Source organism: Theropithecus gelada, chromosome 6 (genome assembly GCF_003255815.1).
Source record: "Theropithecus gelada isolate Dixy chromosome 6, Tgel_1.0, whole genome shotgun sequence".
NCBI lineage: Eukaryota > Metazoa > Chordata > Mammalia > Primates > Cercopithecidae > Theropithecus > Theropithecus gelada.
This window is the reverse complement of record NC_037673.1, coordinates 77015478-77038649: the sequence shown is the minus strand read 5'-3', so window position 1 is coordinate 77038649 and position 23172 is coordinate 77015478. Positions and strand designations below refer to the sequence as shown.

At 36.1% G+C, this 23172-nt stretch overlaps 1 protein-coding gene across 7 annotated transcripts in view; it reads left to right on the top strand.

Moving 5' to 3' along the window:
- Positions 1–23172, top strand: part of SSBP2 (single stranded DNA binding protein 2) — a 328973-nt gene that overhangs the window by 139096 nt on the left and 166705 nt on the right. The window lies entirely within an intron of this gene.

The following is a 23172-nucleotide window of genomic DNA, read 5'->3' as shown; positions in this document are numbered from 1 at the left end:
AAAGAAAAAAAAAACAGTAAAGATAAGAATGAGTAGATGGTATTATGAAGGGGCTGGGAAAACATGTTTGCAGAACTAACCATAAAAGACTGACAGATTGAGTTTAAGATGGAGGAAATCCAGTTTTCCTGGTTGGGAGGAAGTGAACTGGGGCTGGAGCCTGAGGAAATAACTGATAGTAAGTACCTAAAACTTAACCATAGGGATACTTGTGAAGTTTGTAGAGGCTAGCATCATTCTGTGTAAAAAGCCTTAAAAACCAGAACCAGCGCTCAAAAGGGAAAAAAGACGTTGTTCCTCCAAGGAAAATAATTCAGCCTTAGACTGAAAAGTAGAAATGGACAGAAGAATTATACCCTCCAAAATAGCATGAGGAAGAGCATGCAGACTTGTGGGAAGTGAAAATCTTGGTTACCTGGCAGGGACTGTGCAATTCTTTAAATGTGTACTAACCTTATTCAAGTGAGAGTGCTTGTGATTACCTCATCTGACATTGATTGTACTCATAAAGCTTGATAGGCACTGAACAATAGCTCTTGGGAACAATGTGAGTGAAAGGGACGCTACTGCAAATAAAAAGTAGAGAAAAAGTAGTTAAGGCAGGGCCCAGGACACAGGATTTATCTGAACAACCTCATTTTCTTTTTTTACCGTTGATTGACAGAAGAAATAAAGCAGAGATCCACCCATGAAGAATATGAGGAATTGGATAGGGTGGGGTACCCCATCTCATCTATTCCTTACACTAAGAGATGCATGCCTTGATTTGGCCTGTCAATTACGGGAGATGTCTCCACTAATTTTGACAACTAGATGGCATTAGAGAGTGCCAGTGTTCTACTCTTAAAGGAGATACAATATTTGATAGCCTACATTTTAAGAAATTAATCATATAAATACTTTTCCAAAATTACATTCTGTAGAAAGATGTACCCTACTGTTCAACATGGAGATCTTAAGGGGAAAAGTGAACTAATTTAGCAGCTCTTTCTAAAAGCATTAAATAAATCATCATCATTGTTGTCATAGTCACTTTCATCGTCATCATCATTTTGCATTCATAAGACACTTTGAAAATTTCAAAGTATTCACATTTATTACCTTTAGAAATACAGTTAAATAGGTTTTGGAAATGAACATTAGCCAGAGGTAGGAGTAAAATTCGAGTAGATGTTAAAGGAGGAACAACCCCTTACCATGTAATTTGGTCCTTAGAAAATATAGTTTAGAAAAAAATCAGTATTTGAATTTTATAACTCATCATGAATATTAGCACATTATATCAGATGTTTAATTTTAATTTAAATATTTTAAGAGATTTGATTTATTCTTGGATGCCATTTTCATTACATCTTAAAACCAATTTCTTTTCATGGTAATACATCTCTGATTTGTTTTTTAATTGCAGGTTGGTGAAAAGATAGTTTGACCTACATGATTTTATATTACAATTGGATTTTTAAAAAATACATTAATTTCTTCTATGGTAATTTTCATGAATAGGATTTCCTAAATTCTTAATAGTAGATAATTTGTGAAAATGATTAACAAATTTATTTCTAACATGTAAATATAATAGTTTGAAAGACTTGGGGAAGACAATGGAAAGCACAGGAACAAACAGTAAGATTTTAGTAAAATTCTAGAATGTTATATTCTGCATTTGAATTTATTACAGAATTACTTCTATAATGGTAATATGTTTACCTCCTGAATTTTAAAATACTTTAATAATTTAACATAAAGTACTCAAGGAAGCATTCTAAAAAATACTTTCTGCAGTAGCTGGATTTTTAGCATTAAAAATGCTCACTTGCATGTATAAATGTTTAAAATTAGTCTTATTATTTTATAGTTACTTCCTATCTATAAGATTGAATGAATATTGACAAACTACTTTTTAAAAGAATTACTGGAGGCATAATGAGGTAAATAATAAATAATTATGTTAATTTGAGATAGGCCAAAATGTTAAAATGACTATCTTTTGATATTGGGATACGTGGTTTTTATTTTTGTCTGTATATATTACTGTATTTTCCAAATATCTGCAATTATTAATTATTTCATTTTCAGGAAAGTTACTTTAAAACAGATTAAATTTCATCTTTCAGTGAGTTCTAATCACTCTTCTGAGATTGGAAACTAAAAACTTAATGAAATAAAATTTAAATTTACCATGTTACACGCACAGGCATTTAGCATTTCTTATGAAAGACATCTGTTGTTTTTTGTATGTGCACATATTGAGAGACATCCATAAACTGAATAGTTGTAATTTTGAGCCATTCTAAAATTTATTTTTAACCACGTTACTGAGGTATGATTGACATACAAAAAGCTGTACATATGTAATGTGTAAACTTGATGTGTTTGGAGATTAGTATGCGCCCATGAAACCATCATCACAACAAATGCCATAAACTTATCTGTCACCTCTAAAAGTTCTTCTCCCCTTTTTGCTTTATTTTTTCCCTTTTGTGGTAAGAGTACTTAACATAAGATATACCCTTTTATGAAATTTTTAAGTATACAATATAGTATTGTTAATCATATGCCCTATGTTGTACAATAGATTTCCAGAATTTATTTATAATGTAAGACTAGAATTTTATATAGATATGGATGTCTGAAATCCATAAAGAAATAAATGAAGAAACTAATGTGGAAAAGAGAGAAACAGAACAGGATGACTTTATTTAAAATTCATTTTATTGTAAAAATAATATTTTTTTTCAAAGTATGTATTTTAAACAAACATCATAAGCCCCTTTCTCTCACTGAAATATTTTTAAATTATAATCTAGTTTCTGGTAAATGTGAAAAGATGATAATGGAAAGATCTTTATTCCTTACTATTTTCATGCTGATGTTACACTGCCTGTGATTGCTGCCAGTAGTACCAAAAAATTTAAAAAACATGATATTCTTTCAAAAATAGCATGCATTTTTAACTTGTAATTGGAGATGTAAGATTCATAAAATTTATAACTTACTATGGAAAATGTAGAAATCACAGAAAATAAGTTAAAGCTTTTTTTAAGTAAAAGTGTATCTAAATACCTTAGATTTGTAGAGTCACATTTTTATAGCCACTTCTTTACTTTTTACTTTTTATCCAGCTTCATTTAAAATGATTGTATTTTGGGCAACTTGGAAAAGTGAATATATCTCTTACTTTTATTCTTTTTCCTTGGGTATGAAGGAAAGAAACAAAAAATCATTAGCAAAACTCACCTTTCACTTACCCCAAGCTATAGATTTGAATTATTGTGTTCTCTTGTTTTTGATGGGGGTGGCAACTGAAATTAGAGGTTTATATCTTTTTTAAGTAAATAAAAGCCTCACAATTTCAAGTACTGTGTCTTTGATGGAATGTATACTATGAGATAAGTAATAGTTACTTAGCCAGAAATAATGGATAGAGCTATAATGATGTGACACTCTATTTTGTACTAACAAGAATAGGTTATTTGTGTGTGTGTGTGTGTGTGTGTGTGGTTTTTTTTTTTTTTTTTTGAGATGGAGTTTTGCTCTTGTTGCCCAGGCTGGAGTACAATGGCGTGATCTCAGCTCACCACACCTCTGCCTCCCGGGTTCAAGCAATTCTCCTGCTTTAGCCTCCCGAGTAGCTGGGATTACAGGCCTGTGCCACCACGCCTGGCTAATTTTTGTATTTTTAGTAGAGATGGCATTTCTCCATGTTGGTCAGGCTGGTCTCGAATTCCCAACCTCAGGTGATCTGCACGCTTTGGCCTCCCAAAGTGCTGGGATTACAGGTATGAGCAATCACGCCCAGCTTAGGTTATCTACTTTCAGACTTCATGAAATGTCTATAAATTTTGTTGCATTTATTTTTAGTGTTAATTTATTTTATTCTACATATATGCCATATGCTTTCCATTGTCTCTTGGGTTTAAAATCACACACAACTACTCTTATAATACAAGGAATTTTTTGCAGCCAGCCACAGTAAATAGATATTATCAGTTCCCGAAGATCAGGTGCTTTAAACTCTCTAGAAGGAAAGTCTCAGAATCTCTTGTAAAAGAAGGTACAGATATTTTCAAGGTGGTTTTAAAGTTTTTCTTATCAAAGTCAAACTTAACCTTAAAAATGTATACATTTGTTAATATCTTTTTTTTTTTTTGAGACGGAGTCTCGCTCTGCCGCCCAGGCTGGAGTACAGTGGCCGGATCTCAGCTCACTGCAAGCTCCGCCTCCTGGGTTTACGCCATTCTCCTGCCTCAGCCTCCCGAGTAGCTGGGACTACAGGTGCCCGCCACCTCGCCCGGCTAGTTTTTTTTTTTTTGTATTTTTTTAGTAGAGACGGGGTTTCACCGTGTTAGCCAGGATGGTCTCGATCTCCTGACCTCGTGATCTGCCCGTCTCGGCCTCCCAAAGTGCTGGGATTACAGGCTTGAGCCACCGCGCCCGGCTGTTAATATCTTTTTAAAGAAGACAAGAGCACAACTACTAACAAATGTAACTATGCTGTGGGGAGGATTATCCTTGAGGGAAGGGATTTTGGTAGACATAATTTAGGATCATTCTTCTGACACAGATTTTCCTCAGTCACTTTGCAAGCTGGGAACCTCTGGCTGGTGATGCCACCTCCCTGCCAGGTCTTGCTTGACCATGCTGCCTGCCGCAGGAAGTGGTCCACCCACTCGGCCTGCCTGCACACCAGCTCAGTCTGTGGCTGGCTGGGCATGCCCCAGCCCAACTGTGTTATAGCTTGTACCTGCATTTGGTGGTTCCTGAGTTCTTGTCCCACGTCCAAGAAGAATGATGATACACTGACAATTGAAGGGTGAGAAGGGTGGAGAAGAATTTTGTTGAGCAATGGAACAGTTCTCAGTGGAGAGAGTATGCAAGGGTGGTTGAACACCTGCAGTCAGGTGGTTTCTCTTCCAGTGTGGCTGAGCCCAGGGCTTTTATGGGCTCAGAATAGGGGAATGCATTCTGATTGGTTTGTGAGTATGCAAAAAAGGTTAAAGACACCACTCAAGGAGGGGCACAACAGTGTAAAAAACCAATTCGGGAAGGGTAGGTATATGTAAAATAGTTGAATGCTGGGAATCAAGCAGAGAAAAATGTACCAAATGGGAAGACAGATTCTCAAGGTAGTCTGTGGGTTTGACCTTTAGCTTGGCTTTCAGGCTTTAAACTGTCTTTGTCTTGGAGGTGGGGTTTCACCAGGGATGCACCAGGGAGGAGGCATTTGTCTGCCTCCTCCCACTGTCACTTCTATCATTTATTTATTAACTTTTTTTTGAAAACCTATTTATGTGCAAATTACTTGGATTGAAGCTACGGTAGGTGCAAAGATTTATAAAAATTTCCCCCTTTAGGGATTCATAATCTGTTTGGAAACGTATACGAGCTGTGTACATGAAGAGTTAACTGCTATGAGTGTAAACAGATAATAACCCTATACTATATAGGTTTAAATGCTGCAAATGTGCACTGGCTTTTGAATGATGACTAGGATTTGGATAAGAGAAGTGCTGGGGAAGGTGTATCAGAGAAACTGGATGAAGTTGGAAAAATATAAGGTATATTTAAGGAACACTAAGCTGAGCTGTTTAACTAGAGTAGAAAAATCAAACACAGGATCAGTTCTTAGCTAACAGATGGTAGAATTTTAAAACTGTAAGGAGATTGTGAAATTATCCCACTGAAAAGTGGTTTCATGCTGAAGTCCCTGAATCCCTGGAGTATTGTGGAAGGGCCATAGATGGTGCCTAGGAATGAGAGGACACCCAATCATAGAGGTTCTTGGCTTCCTTCTCTTTTAACCAAAGCATTTCAGTTCTCCCCTATCCAAATTCCTTCTATTTTCTCTTTCTAATTAAATTGAATCTCCATATAATCAGTTACCCATGACATAAATGACTCTTCTTTTTATCCTCTTTATTGTTCTTCTTTACCTCCAACTAGTTATCAAAACTTCCAAATCATTGCCTGAACACTGTCTTTTCCTCTGTAATCCCACTTTGGATGCCTTAGGTAACGTCTTCATCGTTTCCAAAAACATTACAATAGCTATTTCTGCATCTGACTCAAACCCCCACCCCCATTCTAGAATTAAGGGTTCTTGGTAAACTCTTGAGTAATAATTTTCATTTTAAAAAATCTCTTTTATTCATTTACAACATCTCAATCCATTACAGTTCAAAAACTTTAAATAGAAAGTTTGAAAACTGCTTATTTTAGTCATTTGAATAGATAAGAAATCTGGTACCTGGAGGGGTTAAGGACATGTCATTATTTAAAGACTGAGTGTGGTTTAACCACAAAAATTCAGGTTTTCCAATTTTTCATCTAGTACTTTTCCAACTACACTGGATGAAACTTTCGCTCCGTCTGCCATAGTCATTTTTTTTAGCATATTCAAAAAATAGCAAATTATATTTTAGGATAATGAATCTGAGGGCACGATGAAACCTGAAGAAAGACAAGGACTAAAGGCCAACGCAGTGAGGAGGCTATTCTAATAGTGTTGATATATGCTGAAAATTCAGCGCCTGAATTAAAGTGGTGACAAATAAAATGGAGAATAATGAATGAAAATGAAGAAGAAAAGAGATTGTCTAGTTGTAAGTACTGAGGAAGAGAGAAAGATTAAAAATAATTTGTAATTAATGTGGCTGATGATATGGACTTGTGATATGCTTAGCAGAAATCTGAAATTAGGGAGGAAGAACATAGAGAAAGTGGAATAAGGGATAAGAGCGGGTTAAATTAATGAAGTAGTAAAGGTAAAATAAGAATTGAGGCCTGGGGATAGAAAGGTGCGAAAAAGGCTCACATTTAAGGGGTGATAGGAAGGAAGAGACTAGCATGAAAACAAGGGAAAATACAACTTAGTGAGAGGTAAATACTTACCACACTAGGTAGACCGACTTAGATAGCGTAACTGTTATGTTCTGTAACCCAGTACATTTCCCAAAGCTGTTCACTGTTTCAGAATGCTTCCAGCTTGAACTCTGCATCCCAGGGCAACTAATTTGTTTGGTGTGAACATACTATCTTGAGTACCTAAGATATTCAAAAGCTGTTTGTGGTTGTTGAAGCGACTTGAAACTCAAACTATGTCAATGGCTGAATGATTTTTATAGGGCACAATTTCATTTTAGAAGGTAGTCAAGTATTGTATAAGGGGGACAACTGGATTCAAATTTAGGAAAAAAATTAAATGGACTTAAATGATTCATGGCTTCTTCCAGAAGTTTTGGAAACTTAAATTAATAGGTAGGGAAATCTCTCAACGTATTAGCCCTTTCTTCATTGTAGCTGTATTTTAGCAAGCATGTATTGAATTACCAGTTAAGTAAAGAGCAGTGTAAAAATTCTCATACCTTAGGGCGGTAAGTATATTTAAAGACTGTAAAAATACATCATGTTCAATTTGATGGCCTAGTGGTTTGTACTTAGTTGGCACTCAATAAATATTTGATGAAAGAATGGCTGGATAAATGAAAGAATATACATTCTTCAGGCATACTATTTCTGAATGAGGTGCCCCCAATTCTGCGGGTACATTGTACCACTCTTATGTGATTCTTTGAGTATTACTTCTTGCTTTCCTTTGATTGTTGTCTTGTCCTGCTTATCACCTTAGCTCAGCCCGCATTCTCATCATTATCCTATTTTTGCCATCCCTAAGAGAGATATGAGAAAGGAAAATACCTTAGAAATGAGGTCATATTATAGTTTTCATTATGGACAAAAGCCCAAATCGAAAGTCTTCAGATATCACAAAATGACGTCTATCTTCTTTACAACAGTACGCCTTAATTCAGTGTGTATATTAGAAACTATGAGGATATTTTCCATATACAAATCTTATCACAGCCATAATACACAAGGCTGGCTTTTTACTTTTTTCTCTAGCCTGGAATATTCCTGTGAAACAACATTGGGAGCTTGCTATAAGTTAAATCTGTGGGACCTATTTCATCATAGGCCATCTACCTATATAGCCTTATCTTTTCCAGACCAGTAATATAACCACTGATCTTTTCTTTCCATTGTCAATTTTTCCTCTCAGAGGCCTATGCTTTTCTTTATGTGGAGGATTCTAACTTCATTCACTACAGAGAAATACAAGAGGTAACAATAACACTGGGAAGGCTAAAGAGGATTGGGAATCTCAATAAGATTTTACATTTGGAATATAAATGGAAGCTACCTGTTTTTGTTTCCACATTCACATTCTTATTTATTTAGGAAGTTATGGGGAGAGTCAAGTGGGTGGGACATTGTAAGTTCCCAAATCATTGTAAGAATGATTTAGAATACCTTCTTGCTTAATTTCTATCTTGTCTGGATGAGAGTTCAGACATCTTTGAGTTCAGACCACGATAGGATTGACCTGGCACCACTGCTAGGTCTGGTAAAACTTGTGATGTCCTTGGAGCCCTCTCACTTTCTAAATGGTCTCTCTGGGAGGTCACAATGAATGAGAGGGCACTTTCCTAGCTGGCCTCAGAGGTTCTCCCAGCTATTCAGCTGCCTTTTACTGCTTAGTTTTCATCAGCTTTTCACTTGCTGGGACTTTCAGACTAATTCTGCCTTTGAGAGAAACTAGGCTTTTGTGTTACTGAATGTTTGGGTTTAGTTTCCTCAGTGCCTGTGAGGTTTTAATAGCAGGTGTTACTTAGGGAACTTTCCTGCTTTTTAATACTAGTTTCCTTCAGTTACTCTTAGTCAGCTCCTAGATTTTCCTGGGTCAAAACTGTGCATCTATCTAGTTGGATGAATTTCTCTTTCTTATCTGAGAGATGCTCATTTCCAGAATAAAATAATTTGTGCCTTTGCTCAGGGACCAACCTGTTTGGATCTGTTTCCCAGATACTCTTTGAATCTGTTCTCAACCTTTTTTCCCCCATTTAAATTCTATTAAACAGTAGTCAACCTTGACAGTTTCCACCAGTGGGAAAAGTTAGGTTTTCTTCTAATATTTCTGCTTCTGCCTCTGAAAGCTCTCCCGTCATTTAGGGGAAAAACCAAGCTCTGCCTCTTAGTGAGTACTATCCCAGTGAAATTATGAGACTGGCTTTCAGTGCTTTGCCTGGTATGCTTTTCATTCAAACTACTAAGTTAAAATGTTTTTCCCTTCTTTTTTCTTAATTTTCAAAGTGTTAAAGTAATAGTAAGACTAAATTGAAACAAATAAATTATCTCAGTAAATTACTCTGAAGTTAAAAAATCCTAGTAGGATTTTTTCCCTTATTTTAGGAAGTTTATGAAGTGATAATTGCATATAGTAATTCAAACATATGTATAGTTCTTATGGGTTTTTAGCCCCTGTCTGGTGCAAAGGGCAGCAGTTGCTTACCTCATATTGAAAGACTAGAATAGTAATAAAGTGAGATGGTTAGGGAACTAGAATTGATTTATTTAATTTAGATTGTTAAAAGAAAGACATTTAGGACTTTTTAAAGTTGAACTGCAATTCCTGTGAAGCCCTTTTAATTTTTTTATACTGACAATGGAAGTTAATTAGAAATCTAAAGAAGGAATAATTTATCATGTCATTAAATATTTCTAGAGAAAAAATTTGTGCATATTTTTTCTTGAGTAGAGTATAAGAAGATAGACTCTGTACTTATTTTACTATAGTAGGGCCGTCAAGAATAAGAGCATAAAAACTCTGTTGAGGGAGTCAGTGAATTGAATCAGTTAAAACAGATTTATAAGGGTAAACAGTAATTCAGTTTAAGGTTTTAATTTTTGTAATTTAGATATTCTAAGCTAGTAGGGAAAAATACTTTTTAATTAAACTGGTCCAAAATATTTAAAAATAAGCAAAAAGTAAATTTTTGTGAAATTTGAAATCTTTGGGGAGTTTCAGTTAACAAATTTCTCAAGTAGTATTTTCGTTTTCAATGGAAAATACACTATCTTATAACATGTTACATGTTCAGTAACATCTAAAATTATCCCTTAGTGCCTCTAAAACATATGAAACATTTAAGTTTTAAAGAAATTAACATTTTGTTTTGTATTATGAATTGAAACACTTAATTTTTAAGGTCTTTGCTGCCACTTTATCTGGAATTGACATCATGGTAGCCTTGTGGCCAAATTGAACTTACTCTGGATATTAAAAATGTAAGCAAGACATGCAAGCTGATGCATCATGTTTATATTTGACAGATAATTAGTTCATACAGTTTAAATTACCATACCTATCTTCTTTCTTTTTCTCCAGGGGGAATGAAAGATTTCTTTTTGTCTTGGATCAGCTAAAAATGTTTAGAATGCAGAAGGATAAATTGGAACTTGCTCCCTACTAGTCGTGTCCAATAATTCTAGAAAGTACCTCAGTCCCATTTTCTTATTAAAGTTGATTTTCTCATGGGTTTTCCTACCATTACTGTAATGTGGTCAGTACAAAGCACACCACTTTTTGGCTAATTTAGTTGATGATGATTTGATAAGAGTGAGTGTAAACATTTAAGAATTTCTTTTCAGGTTACATGGCAAGTGATTTGCCAGGAAAAATCTTGTTCTTTTTTGCTGTATAAAGAGCATAGGACCACTGTAGGAAAAAAAAAAAAAAAAGAAACGTCATGAGGCCATCACTATAGCTATGCCAGCAGGCCTGAAAACCTTTTATCTCGTGTAAATGACATTGCTAAAGAACTTTACAATGATCCACTTCCCCTTAATGCATAGTAAATATATAATTTTTTCTTTATGATTTTCTTAATAACATTTTCTTTTCACAACCTGTATTTTTCTAAGTAGCCTGCTCACCTGTTACACTTCTTGGAATGTCAGTAGTACAGAGTTTAATATAACATGTATTTTTTCCCTCAGTGCAATGTGGTCAATTATTTTCAATGATGGTTTGCATATATTTTCTTATTAGGCTCTAATTTTGTTTGTGTAAATTGTTTAGAAACACTAAACTATTCAGAAGGACATTCAGAACCTTATTTGTATATGCTCATTGTATTTTTCAAAATTATAGTATAATGTAGTAGAGACCATAGAACTATTTTTTATAAAATTTAACTAGTAAAAACACAATAAGGATTCAGATAATTCATCATAAGAGGTGAACCTAATAACGAATAGTTGTCATAATTTTCTAGTATCTTTTGAGAAATGATTTTAGTACATTGTTTTTATGGTATGTATTACTGTCACTTTAGAATAGTTGTCATTAGTTTAATCCTCAACAGTTTTTACCTTGAGCCTGATCAGTATTTTTATAACCATTGTGGCTTTTTACCTTTTCCAAAGATGGTGAGAGTACTTGCCGTGCAACATGCTCTTCTGCAATGTGATCATGCCAGTCTGCTGAATCTAGGCTGGTCTTAATGACTTGCTTGTAATAGAATGGAGTGGAAGTGATGGTATGTAACTTCTGAGGCTGGGTCAGGAGAAGCCTTGAGGCTTTTTCCTTGGTCTCTTGGAATGCTTTCTGGCTGTGCCTTCTTGCTGTGTCTTAAAACCATGTCACTATTCTGTGGTAAGTCCAGTCCCAAATAAACAGTTTAAGCCTTCCAGTAACATGAGCCTAGCCTTCTAATCATCTGAGCCTGGGCACTAGCCACCTGAGTGGAGAAACCCCTGGCAGTTTGCGTCTTCACAAATGAGCAGACGTTATGGAGTCTGCAGAGACAGTCATTATTATCTCCGTTCACTGTCCAGAGTCCTAAACTGGAGAACCCATGAGCATAATAAAAGGTTATTTTTTTCTACCACTAAGTTTGGGATGGTTTGTTATACAGCAATAGATAATCATAACAGAATTTAATATTGGAAGTGGGGTGTTGCTGTAACAAAACCTAAAGTGCATGGGACCAGCTGGTGGGTGGAAAGACTGTTCATGAAGCTTGGAAGGGACTCGTGGAGACTGATGGTGAGGGATTGAAAGACAGTAATGACAGTGTTACTTGATACTGGAAGTAAGAAGATCTCTGTTATCTAGTGGTAGCAAATTTTGCAAAACCGTCACCCAGGGTAACATGGAAAATAGAAAATGAACCAGTGGACCACTAATGAAATTACGGATTTGCAAAGGAGATTCCCAGGCAGAATATCTAAAGTGTCAGCTGTTTCTTTTAGTCCTGTCTGATGATACATGGATAGAGAAAACTGAGCTAAAAACGGAATTCTTGTTTTCAAACAAAGGATTCTCAAAGCAAAAAAGGACCTCAGAACAAAGGTCAAATGCAGAGCAGAGTTAGGAAAATGCGGTCTCAGGGCAGAGATGAAATTAAGGTGTAACTATAAAACCTTTGTTAAGTCCTCAGAGATGTGAGGTGGTGCCTCATAGAACCTTTCAGACACACAAAAGGCCATCCAAGTATCTTTAGGGCATACTTCCTAGTTCCTCTCTGTTAAACAAAAGGGCTTCTAATAATCTTAAGGGCTTTATTCCACAGCAGCCTCACAGGGAGCCCAAGGTAGGGAAGGACTTTTGCCTGAATGAGTGGATTTATAAATTGATGCATAGAAACATATAAAGTTTTTAAAATAATTATATTTATAAGTTGAGGCGTAGAAACCTATAAAGTTTTTAAAAGAATTATATTAGCGTGGACTAAGAGGGACCAAGACTACACAAATTGAAAAGAGGCTCTTGGATATCCAAACTTCTGTAGACAGAAAACAAGCTGATAAACTCAGTCGCAAACATGGGCTACTTTTTTTATGGAAAAGGAAGCATGACTCAGATGGAGGAAACAAGAGGCTAGCAAGCAGGGCCCAGAACACAGAGAAGTACTTTCACTGAGTAGGACTGGGCTCTGATCAAGGTACTGGTTACATGTGTCCTTCTGTATATCAGAATTATTATAAACTGGTAACACTGACATGCTTCCTGTTTCCTCCTATGCAGCAGTCACCTTTTTGAAAGGGAGTTTCTATTGCAATTATCTTGTCCCTGAATAACTAGGTGTTTCGGATGTGTGGGAGGCAGAGAATTTGTCTCTTTAGTTCACTGGTCTTCAGATTGAGAGGAATGGTACGTCACGTGCAGTACCTAAGAACTTCATTTGCATCTTCACCTGATTTAGGTGATTAGATCCTGGACTTTGAACTAATGCTGTAATTAGGAAGATGCTTAGGCGATTATGGGGACGGGGTGAGTATATTTTATATTGGGATGGTTGTGAATTATTGTGGTCACAGAGCAAATTGTGCCGGATTGACATGTTTTATTAAACTTTTTACTTTGAGATAGTTGTAGATTCACATGCAGTTGTAAGAAATAACACAGAGAGATCTCATGTACCTTTTCCCTAGTTCCCTCAATGATAAAATATTGCAAAACTCCAGTACAATAACTGTACCAGGATATTGACCTTGATGTAATCTACTGATCTTATTCATATTTTCCCAGTTTTACTTGTACTCATATGTGTGTATTTAGTTTTGTGTGATTTTTATCATGTATGTAGGTTTATAAATCCCCTACCTCAGTCAAGATACAGAGCCACAAGGATGCTCCTGTTGCTTTTATATTCACAGCCACCTTACCAACTTGTTCCTAACCCCTACCTGCTTGATTTTTATTACAGCGTTAGCTCACATTATAAATGTAGATACACTTAGAAAAAATGGAATGTATGTTATATACAGGAGTGTGTTATTAAACTGAGTCATGTAAATTACCAAAAAGGCCTTCCATTTAGAGATACGTAATGGTTGACTTTTCCAAATTGAGAATTTATCTGTTAGTAAACAACTAGTATATTGGTAAAGACTAATTAAGCTTACTATTTTTTACTGCTGTTCAGGATGGTTTAAAGCACTGATATAAATACTTCATGTCACTTGTATAGGTAGATTGGGTAATAGTGTAATGCCTTTTGCTTTCATGTATAAGACTATACCCTAAATGATGAAATTTTTGTTCTGTATTGTTTAGCATATTCAGTCAAAGGTAAGCAACTCTGAAAAGTTATAAAGGAGGCATTTCTAAAGGAAAGAATTGCCTTTCTGTATTACTTTAATATTTATTCTACTCTGTTATTTTGTTGCTATAGTAAGAAAAATAGATAAAAATCACTTGTAAGGAATGTAGTGTTATTTCTTTAGATGGTTTTTATTTTAAAATTTTTGTTACCAAATTATTTCTGGCTTCTCCTTTCCTTTTTTCATTTATCTTAGGTATTCAGTTGTTCTTTAAAATTTTTTCCTGTGATTCTGAATTATTTATCACAATGCCAGAATTTTTATGGAACATTAGTGTGAATTTTCTTTTCTTTTTTTTTGGAGACAGAGTCTTGCTCTGTCACCCAGGCTGGAGTGCAGTGGCGTGATCTCAGCTCACTGCAACCTCTGCCTCCTGGGTTCAAGCGATTCTTCTGCCTCAGCCTCCTGAGTTAGCCGGAACTACAGGTGTGTGCGACCACACCCAGCTAATTTTTGTATTTTTAGTAGAGACAAAGTTTTACCATATTGGCCAGGCTGGTCTCGAACTCCTGACCTCATGATCCGCCCGCCTCGGACTCCCAAAGTGCTGGGATTACAGGCGTGAGCCACCACGCCCGGCCTTATTTTCTAACTAAAATGTGTGTAGGATCTTTAGCTTTGTAAAGCTTTAGTGTGTTGTATGCATTATTTGTGATCCACAGGTAGAAATATCTAAAAATTATTATATGTTATTTATCTTATTTCTAGCATTTAATCTACATCTTCTGTTACATTTAACAAGGCAGTTAGATCATCTTAACCACCCTCTTTTAAAAATTTGCTTTTTCTTTAATTAAAAAAAATAACATTTATTGGCATTGCCGGGCACAAGCCTAGGTGTCAAAGAGACAGAAATAAAACAGAGTCCAGACTTCAGCAAGACTCTAATAAGGGAGACAAGTCAACAGATAATTACAATAAAATGTGCCCTAACAGAAAAACACAGCATTTTATGGAAACATTTGTTGAGGGTGAACTTTAGTTAAATTTAGCCTACAGAGGTGAAGGAAGGCTTCCAGGAGGAGCTTAGGAGGAGTTCAGAATTTGTTAAGCTTCGTGAATGCAGAAAAATTGAGGCCTCCTTCCCCTCTGCATCCACACTACCTGCTATAATGGCCAGAATATAGTGGGCCCTTGATACATATTTAATGATTATTGAAAAAGCAGAGATGTCAGAGCTGAATTTTGAAGGAAGGTTTTGGAGTCAGTTGAGTGAAAGAACGCTGTTTTAGACAGAAGGAGCAGCGTGTGCAAAGGGCACATGTCTTTGGTAAAATCCCTTCCTGAGCCTGAGACCCTCAGACTTTACCAAGGACAATCAATCTCAATCAGTTTCTCCCTCTTTCTCCGTAGGATCAGCGGACTGTGACTGTCTGTTGTTTCTAAGCAAATTGCTGCAAGGGTTTCTGTGGCTCCTCCCAGAAGCTAGATAATAAAACATATAGTATTTTAAAAAATACCTGTGAAAAGGCTCCCTTGGGCTAAAAATATTGCTTGTTTCTTTTGTTAAAATGTTTTTATCAAAGAATAGGGGGAAAATAGAAACTTGCTCTTTTCAGAGCTGAAGAGCCTAAGAATGATATAATTGGATTCACCATTGACTCTTAATTAATGATATGTGAGTATTGTGATTGGCTAACAAGCTTAGCTTACAATTTCTGGCCTGGGAAAAAAAGAGGTTGGGTATTCGTCATCCTTCCCAGTGGTCCCGCTGGCAGAGGCTCAGTTTCAGTTATTGGGTAGTCCTTTTGTTATACATCCCCAAATGCCAGTTCCACTGTGGGGTTCAGCGCCCTTAGATGATTTAAGACTGTTACTCTTCTCAGAATTATAAAAGCAGCGATGGTAATACTAGGTTATTCTTCATACTGCACTAAAGAATAAAGGCAGAGTCAGAATTTTTGCATTTTTCACAGGAGAGGAATTAGTTTTTTTAAATTAAGAATCAAAGTAGGGTCTAGCCCAGAGGAAAGCATATCTAGTTTTGGTAATTCATAAACCATTATAGAATGAAGAGTAAGTATGCCTTTTTAAGGGTTTTCTTGCTGCTTGACGTGGCTAGAACAAAAGGTATGAGGGAGAATGCTGTGAGATAAGACCGGATAAACAGGCAGAGCCTGGATCAGAGAGGATTTGAGGACCCAATTAAGTTTTGATTTTCCTTGATGGCAAATGGGAACAGATAGGGATTTTGACTTCACAGAGGGAGCAACATGATCAGATTTGTGCTTTATAAAAATTCACTCCAGTATCGATAAGAAGGGTGGGTTGGAGGAAGCAAAACTAGAGGTAAGGTTGTATAGACCATTGTTCTACTTACTATGTTTGCATAACGAATTATACCCAAATAGTAATGATGTAAAGTAATCATTTCTTGTGCTTATGGGTTCTTTGGTCCAGGTATTCAGACAGGATGTAGTAGAGAAGGCTTGTCTCTTCTCCATGATATTTGATACTTCTATATTTCTTCTGCATTTTTGAAGGTGCTTTCCCTGAGTATAGAATTCTCAGTTAGCCTTTTTGTTTATTTTAGTACTTCAAAGGTATCACTCCATTGTGTTCTGTATGGCAAATTTTATAAGAAGTTTGTGGTAATTCCTATCATTGTTCCTCTGTATGTAATATGTCTTTTTGAAAAATTTTCTGACTAAGATTTTCTTTTTGTCTTGGGGGATTTTAATATGAAATATCTAGGTGTGATTTTGTTCCCTGCTTGATATTTTCTGAGTAAGTTGGATCTGTGGTTTATCATCTTTTATTAATTTTGGAAAATTCTCAGCTATTATGTCTTCAAATATTTTTTCTGTCCTCTTGTTTCTTTTTAGTTGTTGTTGTTTATAGTTATGTTAGGCTGTTTGCTGTTGTCCTGTGACTCTTGGATGATCTGTGCCCTTTTTTAATTCCCACTTTTTTCCCTCTGTGTTTCAGTTTGAGTACTTTTTATCAACCTATTTCCAGGATCACTGATGTTTTCCTCACTCTGTTGAGTTTACTAATGAGTTTGTCAAAAGCAGTCTTCATCTTTGTTACTGTATTTTTTATTTCTATCATTTCATTTTATTTTCTTTTACAGTTTCTCTCTGTGGAAGTTTCCCATTTATTCATGCTTGTGGTCCACTTTTTCTATGAGAATCTTTAATGTATTAGTCGTAAATATTTTAAGCTTCCTATCTGATAGTTCCAATAACTTTGTCATATCAGTGTTTATATGTATTTGTCTGTTGACAGTGTGTGGTTTTTATTTCGTGCTTTCTTGATATGTCTTGTACTTTTTGGTTGAAAGATTAACATCTTCTATATAGCAGTAGAAACTAAGGTAAATTTTATTTATGCCTAGAAATTGGCATGCCTCCTCTTTTTCTGGTTCTTTCACATGTGAGGAGAGCAGTTAAATTAATCTAGTCAAGGGCTGAGCTGGGCTTGGGTTTTGTTGTTGCTTTAATATCAGTGTACCACAAGTTTCAAATTTCTCTAGCATTATCTTGTGTTTAGATGGAGGCTGGTTTCCTAGAGGGTTTTACTCAATCTGTGATCTGCCTTCAACTCTGGCTTCTTGATTTGCTTCTGAAGAGGGTCTCTTCACTATCTTGCCCCTCTGTCTGAAGCTGAATACATTATTTTTTACTGGATGCTTACTAGCCTGGTAGCATAGGACACCACATTCTCTGTTGCTCTGATTCAGCCTCAATCTTAGGCAAGGATTGTTTCCCTGGGTCTCCGGGGTGTCACATTCTTAGTAATACTGTCCTATCCCTGCATTAGGGGATGTCCTGGTTTAGAATGTTTTCCTACTTCTTCCCTAGGGCTGGAGGTTATTCTACTCTCTTCCCCCAGCTGTATTGGGTCTTAACCTATATACCTTTAGGGCTACCAGGCTTTTTGCTCTTCCTTTAGTGGTTTAAGGTTTCTTGCTTCTCGGGGGAGAGGGGACCCAAAAGAGCTTTGTGCTTTTGTCAAAGTAGCTGTTTGTCATGTCCTTGACGGAGGCTCTCCAGCCTCTTGTTGTCCAATAGTTTTTCTTATGAGCACCTTGTGAAGTATGTGGAAAACAGCCTGTGAATGGATGCGCATTCCCCGAGCATTTCTGGCTCTCAGGGGTTTTGTATTCTCATGCTAGTTTCAGTTTGTTAACAATTTTAGTGGAGTTCCTACCAGTTTGTATTCAGTCTAGCATCTGCTTCAGATAATCAAGTGCTCATGTCCTGTTTGTCCTTGATGAGCTCTCTGATAGAGTTAAAGAAAATATGGGATTTTTTACATAAGCTGCCTTTTTGTTGTTGTAGTAAGCTTGAGAGTGATGCTGTTTCCAGCCTTCTACCTCTTACTTGGAAAGCATTTGAACAGGCTCCTCAATACATAATCACACTATTAAACTGTGTTGCATATGTTACTTACTGGGTTATACATTTGATCTGAAAGGTCCACAATTCCCAGTTTGGTTTTCTTTATAATTTTTTTTAAAATCTATGACTAGAGTCTCATAATTTTACTTTCCAACACACCCCTCCCCACTTCAAACATCTCTAAGGTAACTTGTGAGCAAGACAGTTTGAAATCATTGATGGGGAAAGGAAACTCCATTTTTCAGAAGTAGAAAAATCTAGGTCCTGGTGTGGTATGATTTGATGTATCCCCTAAAAAGTATGTGTTGGAAACTTAATCTTCAATGCAACAGTGTTGGGAGATGGGGAGGAGTTGTTTAGATCACGAGAGTCCACCCTCATGAATGGATTAATGCTAACCATAAAGGGGGCTAAAGGGGGCTGTGAGTTTGATCTCGCGCTCTCTCGCGCTCTCTCTCTCTCTCTCGCTGTCTCACCTGTGTGATGCCTTCTGCCACGTTATGTTGCAGCAAGGAGGCCCTCACCAGGTATAGCCCCTCAATTTTGTACTTTCCAGCCTCCAGAACCATGAGCCAAAATACATATCTTTTATTTATAAAATACTAGAATGAACCACATATCTAGCTAAACCTTTTTTATTCATTTTTAAAAGGACATTTTAAGACCTTTACTCATAGAGTTGCTGAAAGACTCAGATGAGATACTGTATATAAACAATTTCTGAAAAATGTAAAACTATACAAATTGTGATTTTTGAAAAGTATATTTTCACTGTATACTTTTTGGGTGAAAAGAGCATTTATTTTTACCAAGATTAAGTGGAGCAGCTATAATCTGACTTCCTGTTTTTGATTTATTTAAAGCAATTTTTATTATTGGTTTTAAAGTCTCTTGGTAAGAGCTTTGTCTTTCGGTTTATCTAATTTCCAATTTGAACCTCTCATGTTGTACTTCATAGATTTCACTGTTTATCTTTTGTAGTCAGAACTGTCATATCTCAAAATATGTCTTTTACCCTTAAAGCTCTTTTACTTTATTAGTTGCCCATGTTAGTTTGATACTTTTTGAAGTCCTGACTTTTTGATACGTGACCTTCATTTTGTTTTTGTTTGTTTGTTTCTAGTAAGTTCGTTGGAAAGTTTCCAGGCAGCTTGTCATTAATTGGTTTGGTTTTTTTTGTTTGTTTTTGAGATAGGGTCTCACTCTTTTGCCCAGACTAAGTGCAGTGGCACAGTCACAGCTCACTGCAGCCTCTACCTCCTGGGCTCAAGCAATGCTTCCACCTCAGCCTCCTGAGTAGCTGAGACTACAGACATGTGCCAACACGCTCAGCTAATTTTCGTATTTTTTGTAGAGAAAGGGTTTTATCACATTGCCCAGGCTGGTCTCAAACTCCTGGGCTCAGGAGTTCCACCTGCCTCAGCCTCCCAAAGTGCTGGAATTGTAGATATGGACCACTGCACTGGCCCATTAATGTTTTTAAAAAAGCCTTTCTTCAAAGAGCGTACCTCATTTATTTATAAGTTTTTGAAAATTTGGTGACTCTATAGCTTTTTCATGAGAAAGTTGAGTTTAATGAAAAAGTATTTACTGAGCACTCACCCAATTTGTGCTTAACATTCATCTAGCTCTTTTATCAAATACACATAAAGTTAACTTTCATAAGTTTCCAACCTGGTTGTATAGATATATTATATGGGAAATAGAAAACAAAAAGATAGTCTGAACATCTTGGCTGAATTGTCATAACCTCTGCCCCATACTGAGGCAGTATGGACTACTGGCAGGAACATATGCTTTAAAATCATAAAGACCTAGGTTCAGGTACCATCTCTACCATTTAGTAATAACTTCAGGTAAGTTACTTTCTGAGTTTGTATCCTAGGTAGGAAAATAATATCTCCCTACTAGAATCATTGTGATCCATGTCTTTATATATAAGATAATGTATATAAAATGTCTGGTGCACATTATAGGATGTCAGTAAATATCTTTCAGCCAGGCATGGTGGCTCATGCTTGTAATCCCAGCACTTTGGGAGGCCCAGGAGTTCGAGACTAGCCAAGGCAACATAGTGAGACCTCATCTCTTACAATTTTTTTTTTTAATTAGCCAGGCATGGTCGCATACACTTGTAATCCCAGCACTTTGGGAGGCTGAGGTGGGAGAATCATTTGAGCCCCTGGAGGTCATTGAGACTGCAGTGAACTGCGATTGTGCCATTGCATTCCAGCCTGGGCAACAGAATGAGATCCTGTCTCAAAAAATAATATTTGTCTTTCATAAGGCTTTAACAGCCAAGATGTTTTGCACCAATATAGTGGCAAACCCAGAAAATGATTGGGCTCAGTGTCTCCATCTACCATCATCTTCACAGAAATGTTAGGTTTCACGTTTCTTTCCTTTCTTCTATACCCTTTCCCTATCTTACATCTCAGTTTATTCTGTTTCAAGCATTTGTGTGCATGTGTGTGTGTGCATATGTGTGTATGTTTTGAGACAGTCTAGCTCTGTTGCTTAGGCTTGATGCAGTGGCACAAACTCAGCTCACTGCAACCTCAACCTTCTAGGCTCAGGCAATTCCCCTGTCTCAGCCTCCCGTGTAGCTAGGATTACAGGCATACACCAACACATCCAGCTAATTTTTGTATTTTCAGTAGAGATGAGGTTTCACCATGTTGGACAGGTTGATCTCGAATTCCTGGTCAAGTGATCTGCCTGCCTTGGCCTCCCAAAGTGTCGTGATTTCAGGCATGAGCCACCGTGCCCAGCCCCAGGCATTAGTTTTTTTTCCCCACATGTACACACTGATACCCTATTTAACTTCTTTTCTAAATTTGGCTTAGTTGTTATGGTAAAACCTTTCTTTTTTGTTCACCATTTTGCATACAAAGAACCTCAAACAACCCTAATCATAAATGAGAAAATTTAGTATACACTCATACTAGTTTACTTGTACAAAGGATGAAATATTCATACGTTTAATGTAAATGAGACAAAATATACTAACAGCTTGTGTCAGGGGTCTCCAAGATCACCCCCAGATTCAGCGATTTGCTAGAAGGACTCAGAATATAGTGTGACTGTGAATAAATTCACTGTGATTTATTATAGTGAAACTTTATTAAGCAAAAGAAAAAAAAAAGGAAAGAACAAAGGGAAAAACTAGAGGAAAAGAGAAAAAGCTTATAAGGGAAAGTCTGAAGGAAACCAGATGCAAGCTTGGAAGAGTCCCTTCTTAGTGGAATAACACAGGATGTACTTAATTCCTTCAGAAAATACTTGTGATAATATATGTGAAGTGTCCACTAGAGAAGGTCCCTAGAGACTCAGTGCCCAAGATTTTTAGTGGGGCTGATCATGTAGGCACCTTCTACCTAGTATGTGCCAGAATTTTAGACTCCTAGAGGGAAGCAGGTGTTTAGCATAAACCATATTATTTATAAAAACAGATCAGGTAGGCACAGTGAGCCGCCTTTATCATTTTGTAAATGGCAGGAACCCTTCCTAAATCAAAGTTCCTCAAAGCCAACCAAAGACCAACCTTGCATGCAAGGTTTTTTAAGGATAGCAATCTCATGCCTCCTATATTTACCCTTTTTTTTTTTTTTTTTTTTTTTGCATACTGCAGTTAGACTCTGAAGATCCTTATAGAAAACATCCAAAAGTTCTATTTAGAATCAGTATAGAACTGGAATGTTTCCTCATGTTCTGTTATGACATTTGTAATAAGCTATTCTTTTCTTTTAGTTTACTTCCTTTTACTGATTGCCTTAATAATTAATATTATGAAATAATTTATTACTTTTCACTTCAAATAGTATTTCTACTATTGTTTGTTTAAAAGGCTGTTGTGAAGAAATGCAAATTAAAACCACAATGAGATATCACCTAACACCTATTAGGATGGCTATTATCAAAAAGACAATAGATAAGAGATGTTGGCAAGGATGTGCAGTAAAGGGAACCCTTGTACTGTACACTGTTGGTGAGAATGAAAATTAGTACAGTCATTATGGAAAACATTATAGAAGTTCCTTTAAAATTAAAAATAGAGCTACCATATAATTCAGAAATTGTAATTCTAGGTATACGTCCAAAGGAAATGAAATAAGTATGTCAAAGAGATATTTGCATTCCCATGTTCATTGCAGCATTATTCACAGTAACCAAAACGTAGAATCAACTTACATATCCGTCAGTGGTTGAGTGGATAAAGAAAATGCAGATTATATACATAATGAAATACTATTCAGCCTTAAAAAGAAAGGAAATTGTGTCACTTGTGACAATGTGGATGAACCTGGAGGGTGTTATATTAAGTGAATTAAGCCAGGCACAGAAAGATAAATACCACATGACTTCATATCTAAAAAACTGAACTCATAGAAATGGAGAGTAGAATGGTGGTTACCAGAGGCTGGTGGGGAGGGATACTGAGGAGATGTTAGTCAAAAGATCTAAATTTTCAGTTAAACAGGAGAAGTAAGTTCAGGAGATCCATTGTACAGCATAATGACTATAGTTAATAATGTATACTTGAAAATTGCTAAGAAAGTAGATTTTAAGTGTTCTTAACACCAAAATAATAAATATGTAAGGAAATAGATATGTTAATTAACTTGACTCAACCATTCCATAGTGTACACATTTATCAAATTATACTGTAAAACATACATATATACAATTTTTGTCAACTGCAAAGTTTTTAAATACCTTTGTACCACAGGCTGGAAATGTGACAAAATTTTATAACATGCTTCCTTATGTAAAATTTTAAGTTTCAAACAACTGATTTGCAAATGAAATTTTAGAATAAGACCTAGATTTAGCTTATATCTTTTATCTAGGATTATCTTAAATTCAGTATGCAGAGAAGAAGGAA